Raw genomic sequence first — 13,778 nt, 5'->3', positions numbered from 1 at the left:
GGCTTGGTGATGATGAACTCCTTTAACTTGATCTTATCTGGGAAGCACTTTATCCGCCCTTCCATTCTAAATGACAGCTTTTCTGGATAGAGTCATCTTGGATGTAGGTCCTTGCCTTTCTTGCCTTTGAATACTTCTTTCCATCCCCTCCTTTCCTGCAAGGTATCTTCTGAGATCCCAGCTGATGAGTCTTATGGGCACTCCTTTGTAGGTAACTGTCTCCTTTTGTCTTGCTGCTTTTGAGATTCTCTCCTTATCTTTAATCTTTGGCAATTTAATTATGATGTGCCTTGGTGTGTTCCTCCTTGGGTCCAACTACTTTGGGACTCTCTGGGCTTCCTGGACTTCTTGGAAGTCTATTTCCTTTGCCAGATTCGGGAAGTTCTCCATCATTATTTGTTCAAATAAGTTTCCAACTTCTTGCTGTTTCTCTTCTCCTTCTGGCACCCCTGTGATTTGGATGTTGGAATGTTTAAAGTTGTCCTGGAAGTTCCTAAGCCTGTCCTCATATTTTTCAATTCCTGTTTCTTCATTCTGTTCTGGTTGAATGTTCATTTCTTCCTTATTGCTCCAAATTGTTGATTTGAGTGTTGATTTCCTTCCTTTCACTATTGGTTCCCTGTGTATTTTCTTTTATTTCACTTTGCATAGCCTTCACCTCTTCCTCTATTTTGCAACCATACTCAGCCATTTCTGTGAGCATCCTGATTACCACTGTTCTGAACTCTGCATCTGAAAGGTTGACTATCTCTTCATTGTTTAGCTGTTTTTCTGGAGTTTTGATTTGTTCTTTCACTTGGGCCATATTTCTTCATCTTGGTGCACCTGTTATGTTGTAAGGGGTGGAGCCTTACATATTTGCCAGGGTGGGGCAACCTATCTCACTGTTGTGGCACAGTATGGGGCGGAGGGGTCTGAGAGGGAACAATTCCGCTTGCTCAGCTCTTGGCCTACTTTCAGTAACTTCCCCTGCTACCCACAAGCACATTGGGCTGTTCTGGTGCTGATTCCTGGGTGGGTGATTTGTGTATGTTCTTGGTCCCTGTTGGTCTCTCCTACAACTCTCCTGCGAGGCCTGGAGTTTCTCCCACCACTGCAACTCCTAGAAATTTTTACAGTCAGTGGTTTTGAGGCTTTCTTTTCCTGCTCTGGAACCCTGGGTTGCTGAGTCTGTTTTGTTCCCCAGTTATTCTTTCTGGTTTATCTGCATGCAAATTCGGGACCACCAGTCACCATCTCACCTGCATGGTCTTCCAGCTAGTGCCTTGTCTTACCTCCTCCCCACCCCAGCTGCCCGTCTGTCCTCCTCCTCCTGGTCTGGATGAATGTTTCTTCCTTAACTGCTTGGTTGTTAGACTTTCATACAGTTTGGTTTTCTGGCAGTTCTGGTTGTTTTTTGTTTTTAAATTTGTTGTTCTTTTGGTTTTGGGAGGAAGCAAAGTGTATCTACCCATGCCTCCATCTTGCCCAGTAGTCCCATTACCATTTATCCCCCTAATACCCTCTTCCCTCCCATAATTACCACACTGTTGTCCATGTCCATGAGTCTTTTTTTTTGCTGGATTCCTCCACCCCGAACCCCTGGCGCTTTATAGGTGTCAGCCTGCTCTCCATCTTTGAGTCATTCTGTCTCTATTTTGCATGTTAGTTCAGTTTGTTCATTAAATTCCACATATGAGTGAGATCATATGGTATTTGTCTTTCTCTGACGGTGTATTTCACTTAGCATAATGTTCTCCATATGCTGTTGAAATGGGTAAAATTTCTTCTTTTTTTATAGTCAAGTAGTATTCCATTTAGTAAATGTTCCATGGTTGTTTTATCCACTCATGTACTGCTGGACACTTGAACTATTTCCATATCTTGGCAATTGTAAATAATGCTGCAGTGAACATAGGGGTGCTTATGTTCTTTCAAATTAGTGTTTTGGGTTCCTTTATATACATTCCCAGAAGTGGGATTGCTGGGTCGAAGGGCAGACCCATTTTTAATTTTTTGAGGTATCTCCACAGTGCTTTGCAATATGGCTATACCACTCTGCATCCCACCAACAGTGCAAAAGGATTCCCATTTCTTCACATCCTGGCCAGCATTTGTTGGTTATTGATTTATTGATGATAGCTATTCTGAAAGGTGTGGGGTAATATCTCGTTATGGTTTTAATTTGGATTTCTGTGATGATTACTGACATTGTCATTGTTTTTATTGTCTGCATGTTTTTCAGTGTCATAGTTATACCATAATTTGATTAACTAATATCCTATGATTTTTAAGTACAATTTAGGTGTTTATATATTTTGTTTTAATGGTATAGGACATAATACCAATACATTTTATTCATGGTTTGATATTGTGTGTATCTAAAAAAATTGATAAGATGGCAAGATGACAAATTGTCTCCAAAATGTATTTGTGTATATTGAGTGTTTTTCTACTCAGCTTCATCAAACACTTGTAACCAAATCTTTTAAAACTTCTTATAGGTAAATAATGGCCATATGTAAAAATATAAAGCTGAATCACTACACCAATATATACATTTTGAAAAACAATTTTTAGGTGTAAAGGAGAAAGAAACTTGAAAAAGAACAGAGGCAAATGTGTGAATTATTTAGTAATGTTTGCACGTATAAATACTGTCAGAGCATGACCTAAAATTGAGTAATACAGAGGAAAGGGCTCCTCAATTTGACACATAAATCCTAAAAGAAGTTCCCTAAAGTAAATTAAAAAGAAAATGACAAGTAAGAAAATATATTTGTGAAACACAAGGAAAGAGGCAATATATCACTAGGGAAAGAACTATAAATCAATAAGGAAAAATAAACCATCTAATAGAAAAATATGAAAAACACATTAGTTATATAGTTTCCAAAATGAAGAAAATCCTATGAAAAGATGCTCAATATGCACTCAAATTTAAATAAATAATAAGCAAGAAATTAGATAATTTTCCATTATTTACCAGGTCAATGAAAGAGAAATACCATATGATTTCACTCATATGTGGAATCTAATGAACAAAGTGACCTATCAAGGCAAATAGTGACAGACTCATAGATGGAGAGCAGGATGACAGCTTTTGGTGGGGGGCTAGGGGGTGGAGGAATTGAGCAAAAAGGAAAAAGGACTCATGAGCATGGACAACAGTGTGCTGATTGTTGGGGGAAGGAGGGTATAAGGGGACTAAATGGTAATGGAAGAAAATATAATAAATTAAAAAACCCAAAATTTTAAATACAGTTGAAATTTTTTGGCCTATCTTTTCTTGATAGTATTCTCTATTCTGTTTATGCACATTCCATACTTTAGGTCAGGAGGATATATATTTTTATACTTTTACAACCTATGTTATGTATTAATAAAATATATAAAATCAGAGAATTACACATGGCAAATAAATAAGAGAAGTAAATTACCCTCACTGTAATCTGCAGAATATAAAATAAGACCAGATTAAGAAACCATTTTATACCTATCATTTTATGTTATGTTGGCAAAAAGTAAGGAATCTGACAATATTAAGCAACAGTGTTGCTAAATATGGCAACTGGATTTCTCACTCAGTGTTATGGGGTTTTTTCATTGATATAACTACTTTGGAAAGCACTTAACCTTATTAAATTAGAAGTAAGCATACCCGGATCCATATACCATTGATGAACTCCAGTACACGTATAGGAATGCTCATAGTAACCTTGTTTACATTCAAAACAAAAGTAAACAAAAACTGAGGAAACACTGTGCAAATGTTCTTGACAGAAAAATGAATTAAGTAAATTGTGGTGTAGTTGCACAATGGAACATTATTATTTTTTATTTTCATTTTTTCCCATTACCATTTATCCTCCCATATCCTCTTCCACCCACATCCACCTCCCTCCCTGCCACAGCCACCACACTGTTGTCCATGATCATGAATTCTTTTTCTTCTTTGCTTGACCCTTCTACTTCCCAAACCCCAGCCCCAACCTTTCATCCTGTTCTCTATCTATGAGTCTGTCTCTATTTTGGATATTAGTTTGGTTTATTCATTAGATTGCACATTTGAGTGAAATCATATGGTATTTGTCTTTCTCTGACTGGCTTATTTCACTTAGCATAACATTCTCCAGGTTGATCATGCTGTTGTAAAGAGTAAATTTTTTCCTTTTTAGGGCTGAGTAGTATTCCAGTGTATAAATGAACCATAGCTGTTTTATCCACTCATCTACTAATAGACACTGGGCTACTTCCAAATCTTGGTGATTGTAAACAATGCTGTGATGAACATAGGGATGGATATGTTTTTTTGAGTTAGTATTTCAGGTTTGTTTGGATGAATTCACAGAAGTGGAATAGCTGGTCTTAAGGCAGTTTCATTTTTAATTTTTTGAGGTATCTGCATACTGCTTTCTTTCCATAGTGACTGCACCAGTCTGCATTCTCACCAGCAGTGCAGAAGGGTTCCTCTTCATGTCCTCGCTAGCACTTGTTGTTTATTGATTTATTGCCATTTTGAGAGGTGTGAGGTGATACTTCATTGTACTTTTAAGTTGCATTTCTGTGATGATTGGTGAGGTTGAGCATCTTTTTATATGTCTATTGGCCATTTGTATGCCCTCTTGGAGAAGTGTCTGTTAGGTCCTTTGCCCATTTTTTAGCTGGAGTGTTTGTTGTTTTGGTGTTGAGTTGTTTGAATTCTCTATAAATTTTAGGTATTAATCCCTTATCAAATGTATTGGTGAATTTGTTCTCCCATTCAGTATGTTGTCTTTTTATTTCACTGATGTTTTTCTTTGCTGTGCAAAACCTTTGTAGTTTAATGTAGTCCCACTTGTTTATTTTTTCTTTTGTTTCTCCTGCCTGAGGAGATAAAGTAGAAAAAATACTGCTACAAGAAATACCCAAGATTTTACTGCCTATGTTTTTCTAGGATTTTTATGGTTTTGAGTTAATATTTAAGTGTTTAACCCATTTTGAGTTTATTCTTGTGTATGGCATAAGAAGGTGGCATAAAAACAGTTTCATTTTTTGCGTGTTCTGTTCAATTTTCCCATCGCCATTTATTGGATAAGCTATCTTCAGTCCATTGTATGTTTTTGTGTCCTCTGTCAAATATTACATACTATTTTTTGTTTTAAGGCAAGGGAATAAGTAGGATAGAGATTCAGCAAAGTCATTTCTTTTGGAAGTAGGGAAGGCAGAAAGATGAGATAAGGAGGAATATATATATATATATATAAATTTTAAAGTAGTTTAGTTAATGTTCATATTCTTTAGATAGGAAATGTGTTCATATGTTTAATTTATTTTATACTTTACAACATATAAGTGTAGACATTAAGTATTATATAATATATAATATGTAATAGTATGTAATATAATATTTAAATATTACTTAAAGTAACTGGAGACAGAGTAACTTGTTACATTTGCATGGTTGGTGCATGGGTGTTTATTATATACTTTATATGTTTCCTTTTATTTAAATATTAATAATAAAAATGCTTAGGAAAAAACCTCCCTGTCCATACCTATCTATCGTCATTGAAAAAGAATTGTTCTTAGAAAAACTTTTATAATCCTGAAATTAGAGCCACCTTTTCCTCAAAGTTCATTTGTACATTTTGAAACAACATCTGACACCGATGTAGAGTCTGAGTCTGATTTGATGAGGTCCAGCCGTCTGTTTATTCTTTTTATAAAGAATAAATCCTTATGCTGGATTTATTTAGTTTATGGTCAGATACGTCTGACTATGAGACCTAAATGAGTTGGAAAGTTTTGACCCTCTTTTCTTGAACCAGAATTTAGCTACTTATAGTGTTTGCTGATTGAGATGAACTAGGCTGTACTAAACAAGTGCAGTACTTCTGCAGGATGGCCTTTAGATATTGGAAATGTGCTGTTTGACAGCCCTCAAACCTTATTTTCCTAGGGCAAGTATTTCTTCTTTCATTATTTTTATTGGTCCTAATTAATTTTTCTAATGGGAAATATTTGTCTAAATTCATTTATCCTCCATACTTTAGTCCAGTTGGAATTTTGGATCTAATTGCTAAAGAGATGATTAGGATGTTATTAATGTTCTGTTCTTGGTGGTAGCTGAAATGTTACATTGGTCAATTCACTGCAACTCATTAATTTTCAGTTTCTTCATCTATACATAGGATATAATAGTCACCTCAGTTTTTTTAAAAAATAATGTGTATGAAAACATGTTAGAACCTGTAAAGTGTTGCATACTGTGAATGCCAGGTATTAATATTGTTTATTCTTATTAAATTTTACTTAAGTTAAGCCATTACCCTAATCTTGGAGGATCTTGTTAAATCTTGCTTTGATTATATAGTCTCTTTATCTCCTTCAGTTTTATGCCTTCTGTCCATTTATGAGCATATTCTTTATACTTTTATGTAAGTGATACAGTGTTGAACAGGCCCAGAAAAGACTTCTGTGGTATATTATAAGAAGTCTCTATCAAATGGATATATGCGTATTTATCAAAGTAATTTTAAAAACTCTTTCTGTTGGCTGTAGATTTTTTTTTTGCAAGCCCAGTTTGTCTGGCCTTTTTATAAATCTGAAATTCTCTCTGTTCTTAATCCAGGCCCTTATAAATATGTCAATTTCCCTGATCAGTATGGCTCAATTGATTGGAGCATCATCCCCTAAACTGAGAGGTTGCAGGTTTAACCCTCAGTCATGGCGCCTATGGGAGGCAACTGATCGATGTTTCTCTCTCTCCCCTTTCTCCTTCTCTCCATCCCTCCATCTCTCCCTCTCTCTCCTTCTCTCTTTTCCTTCCCTCCCTCTCTGTCCCTTCCCCTCTCTCTCTAAAAAAAAAAAAAATGAAAAAATACCCTTCAGTTACTATATTAAAAAAAACTGAGTCAATTTGAGTGGTCACTCCATATAATTTTTTCTTACAGTGATGATGGGATTATGAGGCCCTTTGATATACTCGACTATCTTTGTCTGTTTCAGGACCACCACCACATGTTTTCCTAGCTTTCTAAGCAATGTATATTTTGTGACACTGGAATATTACTTGCTCTTTATCCTTTTGCCCTTTACTGTGTACATATGTCATTCTATATTAAAAATTATGTTCTTGTGGGCTTCCCAGTTTCCCTGAACTGGATTCATGCATTCAACATAGTACCTCTTGCTATATATGGGGCACTGTGCTAAATGCAAAGACAAATAATATATGGTTTCTGTTCTCAGATTCTCAGAGACATCGGAATTAAAGACGTTATGATACAAATGCTATACTGTGGGGCACAAAGCAAGAAGTTTTAGGTTTGACCTCGAGTGAAAAGAGTCTAAGAAAGTCTTAGGAGCTGATTCCTGCAAATGAATGAAAGTGTGCTAGGCAGATGGGGAAGGGGTATGACATCCTAAGTTGAGACAGCAGTGTGAATGAAAATATTTAGTGTTCCTTTGCAGAGTGGCATGCCTTGGAATTTCACTTTTGTTCTTCAAACATTTTGTAATACAGATTTTTGAAAACTTCTAGTAGAGCTCTGTCTATGAATACCTTTTCTTTCTCATTATGAACTCTCATGTGGTCACTGGGAAAATCTTTCCTAGTGTTACATATTGATAAAGATTTCAGCAAATATACTCATTTTTATTGTCCTTTAAGTTTGTTTAGGAAACTAATAAATAGATTTCGACATTTCTTTCCTCTTGTCCTAAAGATTTTTTTTAAATCAATAGCTTGAGATTTATCTACAGTAGGATATTGAAATACAACTTTTCTGGCAGAATTTCAAATATTCCTGGAGAGATGTCTTAATTCTTCATATTACTTAACCTGTTTTGCTTCTTGATTCAGACACATGAGGATGAGGGCTAGGGTAGCTCTACTTTCAACCTTTTTTTTGGCAGCTGCATAATATTTTAATATTTAAGGAGAAATACCAGGACATAGTATATGGCTTTGGCATTACTTTCGCATTAAGTTACAAAGGTATATTATATATGCATTTTTTAAAACATTATTTTCTGAGAACAGTAGCAGCTGGGAATATGGCTAGATTGTGAGTCACATACCCTGGACTATTTTTGGCTCTGTCTGGGCACCACTTCCCACCCATACTCTCTTAGGTCTCTAGGTAGTGTATGTATTTGTTGTACTGGAATAATTCTGTGGTCAGAGAAAGAACCAGGAAAGTAGCAGATGGCCAACCATGCTGTATAATGGGATTAGCATTGGGCTCCCTCCTTCTTCCCTGGCTTCTCCCCTAAGGTTTAAAATAGTTTTTGTGTTAATAGTAAATTTCTTATCTTTATAGTAAATCACTGACATAGAAAATGTAATTGAGCATTTAGATCTGAGCTGCATTAAAAATCTGTTAAATCTGTACAGCTTCTTGATTGATTATAAATTATAATGTAGCTTGGAGTTTAATTTGCTGCAGCAGATGTTGCCATCATTCCCTCTTGTATTACGCCCTTCTGTACTTCTGTAACTTCTGTTTATTTTACCTTGCTTGCTTCTTCCGCTTCCTGGGTTTTGGTATTTAGAGTTTAGATTTGATAGTAGCAGAAAGCGGTTCATGCATAGAATTAGGCAGCCTTTAGCAGGGGAAGTACCTGAGGGGTTTCTAGATTGGTTCTTTCAGTGTCCTCTGTTACTTTGTTTTGGGTAGGAAGTCAGAAAGAGTAGGTTCTTTACATATTCTATTTGTTTTCTATGGAGTCTTGGCTAAGGCAGTGTTAGTTTCTTTATTTCTTCCGTATCATAAAATGGAAAGGAGAATATGTCTTATCACTAGACAAAATTTACTAATTTATTCAGAGAAAATTAATATTTTGTTTTTAAAATGTTGCTCTTTTTTTCCATAAGGATTAATTGTAGTGCTTCCTAAAAGCTATTATTTTTTTAAGTCACAACCCAATGTTGAAGAAGATAAGAGAGACCAGGTCGGGTCCCAATCAAATTTGAAAACTTAATGTACTTAGATATTAGAGTTTTCCCTTTTCTTTCTATGGAGAATATGCATAGCTTAATTCTTAAAATGCCATTTTATTAAAAAAGTGCATAGTGAATGAAATCTGATGGGTGATGATATTTCTACTGGGGAATATACTCTATATGGATTTATTTTGCTTTATATAATTTTTTTTACCCTCTTTTTCTCAAGTAAACATTAAGGAGGTGTGTTGGGTTGGCCAAAGAGTTCATATGGTTTTTTTTCCATAAAATCACATTTTTTATTTTTATAATAAATTCATTGATTTGGATAGTTTGAGTATGTGAGCTATCTCTCACCTTTGGCTTCTAGTGAGAAGAGGCCAGGGGTGCTGCTAAACATCTCCCAATGCATAAGTCAGCCCCACAGCAAAGAATTATTTGGCCAAAATGTCAGTAGTACTAAGAAATGTTGCAAACCACTTTTGACACATTTGATCTGTCACAGCGCCTTCTCCATACACTATACAAATCTTTTTTTTGTGTTTCAGTTGCATTTTTACCTTTCTTGAATTAATAAAGCATAATATTGCATAATAAAGCAAAAATGTTGTCTTTTTTCATTTTCATTATTAAAATGGCTATACAGAAATTCACCAATTTTGATTTTTTAAATGCATGCTGATATGACAGCTGTCACAATACAATCTAACAAAATTGTTTTGAATGAAGTTAAAGACAACTAAGCTCCATCATATGGAAAAAACGTAATGGACTTTTTGGCCAACCCAATAGATAGTTGAACTTTCAAAGTCTAAGTTAACTTCTAGTTTGGTAATAGATAACTCTTTTTAAATGAAGCTGATCTTATATAAGTGACAGTTTTATAATGACTGAAAAATTATGCCCTGAAAAAGGGAAGATCTCAGTTCACCATATAAATTACCTTTAATTTATTTATTTAAAAATATTGTTAATTTGGGGAGGGTTAACATTGGTTAATAACCTTATACAAGTTTCAGGTATATAATTTTATTTTGCTCAGTTATTTGTGAGTCAGGCATTCAGGAAGCGCTCTCTTGGGTAGTTTGTCCTTGATCCTTTGGTGACAAACGTCTTAGATAATCCACTACTAAGATGGCTTCTTCATATGTACACATTCTGCCCAGGTATTCCTGGCCTCTGGCTATATGGCTACATGGCACCTTTTGCCTTGGGGCTTCTGCCTATGCCCTGGGCATCTCACAGCATGGTGAGATTAGTCACACTCCTTATGTGGCACCTGCCTTCTACAGTCATAGGTGATAGAAGCAGAAGCTGCCTGGTCAGTTAAGGGTTATGCTAGGAACAGTTTGGAAGTGGCAGAGGATTCGTTTTGCTATATTCTGTTGGTCATAATAGTCACAGGACTTCCTTGATTTCGGGAGGTAAAGAAATAGACTCCACTTCTTAATGGAGGAGTGTCAGTGCCACATTGCAGAAGAGCATGCCAGGTGGGAGATATTGTGGCCATTTTTGCACAATATATGCTTCCATTGAATAAAATGTTGGATAAAGAGTTGAGAATATGAGGGTGAGATTTTCTGTGTATGTGTTATGGTGATAAGACTCTTATTCTTTTTTCTTATTCTAGTTGTCTTGAGATGTTGCAGCCTTACTAGAACAAAAAGGAATTTTTCTATTTCCACATTCAACTCAGTGTTTAATCTATTATTCGTAGGGCTTCTGTATCATTCATTGCTCCCAATAGTAGTCACCTCAAACCAGAAGGCATTCTGAACAGTTTACAGTTGTTTTACCTGATTCAGAAATTATCACAGGATATGAAAATAATTTATAGGAAAAGGGTACAGAGGGATCAGGTGGATGGAAAAGATGGACTGACAGCAGAAGGCGAATTTATGCCTCATACTTATTTTGGAAATTAACCTTATGTGAGAAGCACAACCGAAAACTTTTGCGTATTAGTGATGTAACATGGCAGAGACTGCTGTCTAGAAAATAACTAGACTGAATATTTACATAGGTGATACATTGAATGTAAAAGAATATCTAAATCTGTTATAAACAGACACAGTTGGCTAAATTGGTTTATGTTATTTGCGGAATAAAGTAGGATAAATCATAAACTACTTAGTTTCACACTTCATTGATATTGTGGAACTTTGACTTTTAGGCCAGCACTAAGGGATTAAGTAGGATTTTTTTTTTTCCCTAAGAGATGTAATTCTTCACCCACCATAAATTTACTATTTTAAACTGTGTAATTCAATAATTTTTTTTGTATAGTTATGAGATTGTCCACCATTGGCACTATCCAATTCCAGAACATTTTCATGATCCCAAAAAGAAAACTATACCTGTTAACAGTCACAACCCCTTAGCCTCTGGCAACCACTAACAACTTTTTGTCTCTCTGGAGTTTCCTGTTTTGGATGTTACATATAAATGTAATCATACAATGTGTGCTTTTTGTGTCTGGCTTCTTTACCATAATGTTCTCAGGATTCATTCATGTTGTAGAAGATCAGTATTTTATTCCTTTTTGTGGCTAATATTCCATTGTAATGAACATACCAAATTTTGAATCTGTTTATCAGTTTATAGAAATTTGGGTTGTTGCTAGTTTTTAGATATTATGAATAATGATTCTGTGAATGTTTATGCACAGGGATTTGTATAAATGTTATCTTTTTGTTTCTCTTGGGTATATATCTAGGAATGGAATTGATGTTAATTCATCTTTAACTTTATGAGTAACTTCCAAACTACTTGTAAAGTGGCTTCACAACACAATTTTACATTCCTGTTTGTTATTTTTCATTTTAAAATAGACATTCTAATGGGTGTGCATTAGTAACTTACTGTGATTTTGATTGCATTTCCATAGTGACTAATGATGTTGCACATTTTTTTCATCTATTTGTTGGCTATTTGTGTATCTTCTTTGAAGAAATATCTCTTCAAATCCTTTGCCCATTTCTAAATTGTTATTTATCTTTTTATTGTTCAGTTCTAGGAAGTCTTTATATATTCTGGAGGTTCTACCATATCAGATATACAATTTGCAAATATTTCTCCCATTTTTGTGGGTTATCTCTTCATTTTATCCTTTTATGCAAAGAAATTTTAAATCCAATTTTTCTTTGTTTTTCTTGGTTTATGATTTTGGTATCGTATCTAAGAAAACATTGCCTAACTGAAGGTCATGAAGATTTCTTCCTACATTTTCTTCTATGAGTTTTATAGTTTTAATTTTTACATTGAGGTCTTTGATCCATTCCAATTTAATTTTTGGAAATGGTATAATGTAAGGGTTCAACTTTATTTTTTTGCATGTAGATATTCAGTTAGTCCTGTCACCATTTGTTCAAAAGACTCTTCTTTCCCTATTGAATTATCTTGGGATGTTTGCTAAAAATTATTTGAACAAAGATGCGTTCATTTCTGAATTCTGAATTCCATTCCATCAATTTATATGTCTGTTCCATACCACAGTCTTGAGCTCTGTAATAGGTTTCAATATTGGGAACTGTGAATCCTCTTTGTTCCTTTTCAAGATCGTTTTGGCTTTTGTTGGGGGGGGGGGGGTCCCTTGTAATTCCATATGAAATTTGAGATCAGTGTATTCATTTCTGTTAAAAAAAAAGGCATTTGGAACTTTAATAGTATTGTGTTAAGTCTGTTCATCAGTTTGGGGAATATTGCCATCTTAACAATATCAGATCTTTCAACTGAATGTAGGATGTCCTAAAATTATTTATGTTGCATTTAATTTATGTTAGCAATGTTTTGCATTTTTAAGTTTACAAGTGTTGTACTTCTTTAAATTTATTTTTAAATATTTTATTCATTTTAGCCCTGGCTGGTGTAGCTCAGTGGATTGAGTACGGGCTGCGAACCAAAATGTTGCAGGTTCGATTCCTAGTCAGGGCACATGCCTGGGTTGCAGGCCATGGCCCCCAGCAACCACACATTAATGTTTCTCTCTCTCTCTCTCTTTCTCCCTCCTTCCCTCTCTAAAAATAAATACAAATGAAATCTTTAAAAAATATATTTTATTCATTTTGATGCTATTGTAAGTGGAATTGTTTTCGTTTCATTATAAGATTAATCATTTCTTGTATGCAGACACACAACTGATTTTTGAATGTTGATCTTATGTTTTGCAACTTTGTTAAACTTGTTTATTAGTTCAGTTCTAATAAGTGTTTTAGTGGATTCTTTAGTATTATCTATCTGCAAATAGAGATAGTTACACTTTTTCTTTTCCAGTATTTCTTTTTTTTTCTTTAATGGCCCTTCCCTGATTGTCCAGTGCAATGAGGACGAGAAATGATGAGAGCGGGTGTCCTTATCTTGCTCTTTATCTTTGAGGACAGTTTTTCATTTTTCACCAGTATGATGTTAACTGTGGGTTTTTCATAGATGCCCTTTATCGGGTTTAGGACATTCCTTTGTCTTCCTAGTTTATTGAGTGTTTTTATCATGAAAAGGTATTGGATTTTCTCAAATGCTTTTCCTAAATCTATTGAGATGAGCATGTGGTTTTTGCTCTTTATTAATATAGTACATTATACTGATTGATTTTCATATGTTGAACCAACCATGCATCCTAGGATAAGGATGGTTGTATTTTTCACCTGGGGAAAATAGCCTTGTATTTTTCACTTGGTGAAATGTAGAAATGTTGTACCAACATTATCATGCAGGCAATAGGATTGGACCTGAGAGAACATATCCTTTGGATAAATGCTTTGTTTATTGAGTTCTAGGGTATAATGTAAATAAGAACTATTTTGAGGTTTATATTGGCAATGCTTTGTACAACATGAAGTAGTTTTGTTTTTTTATTAGAACAAAATTTCCTTGG

The 13,778-nt window shown here is 34.8% G+C and overlaps 1 protein-coding gene across 9 annotated transcripts in view; it reads left to right on the top strand.

Moving 5' to 3' along the window:
- Positions 1–13,778, top strand: part of ERC1 (ELKS/RAB6-interacting/CAST family member 1) — a 557,388-nt gene that overhangs the window by 177,837 nt on the left and 365,773 nt on the right. The window lies entirely within an intron of this gene.

The sequence above is a fragment of the Phyllostomus discolor genome, chromosome 2, assembly GCF_004126475.2.
Source record: "Phyllostomus discolor isolate MPI-MPIP mPhyDis1 chromosome 2, mPhyDis1.pri.v3, whole genome shotgun sequence".
NCBI classification, from domain to species: Eukaryota; Metazoa; Chordata; class Mammalia; order Chiroptera; family Phyllostomidae; genus Phyllostomus; species Phyllostomus discolor.
This window is presented reverse-complemented; position numbering and strand designations above follow the sequence as displayed.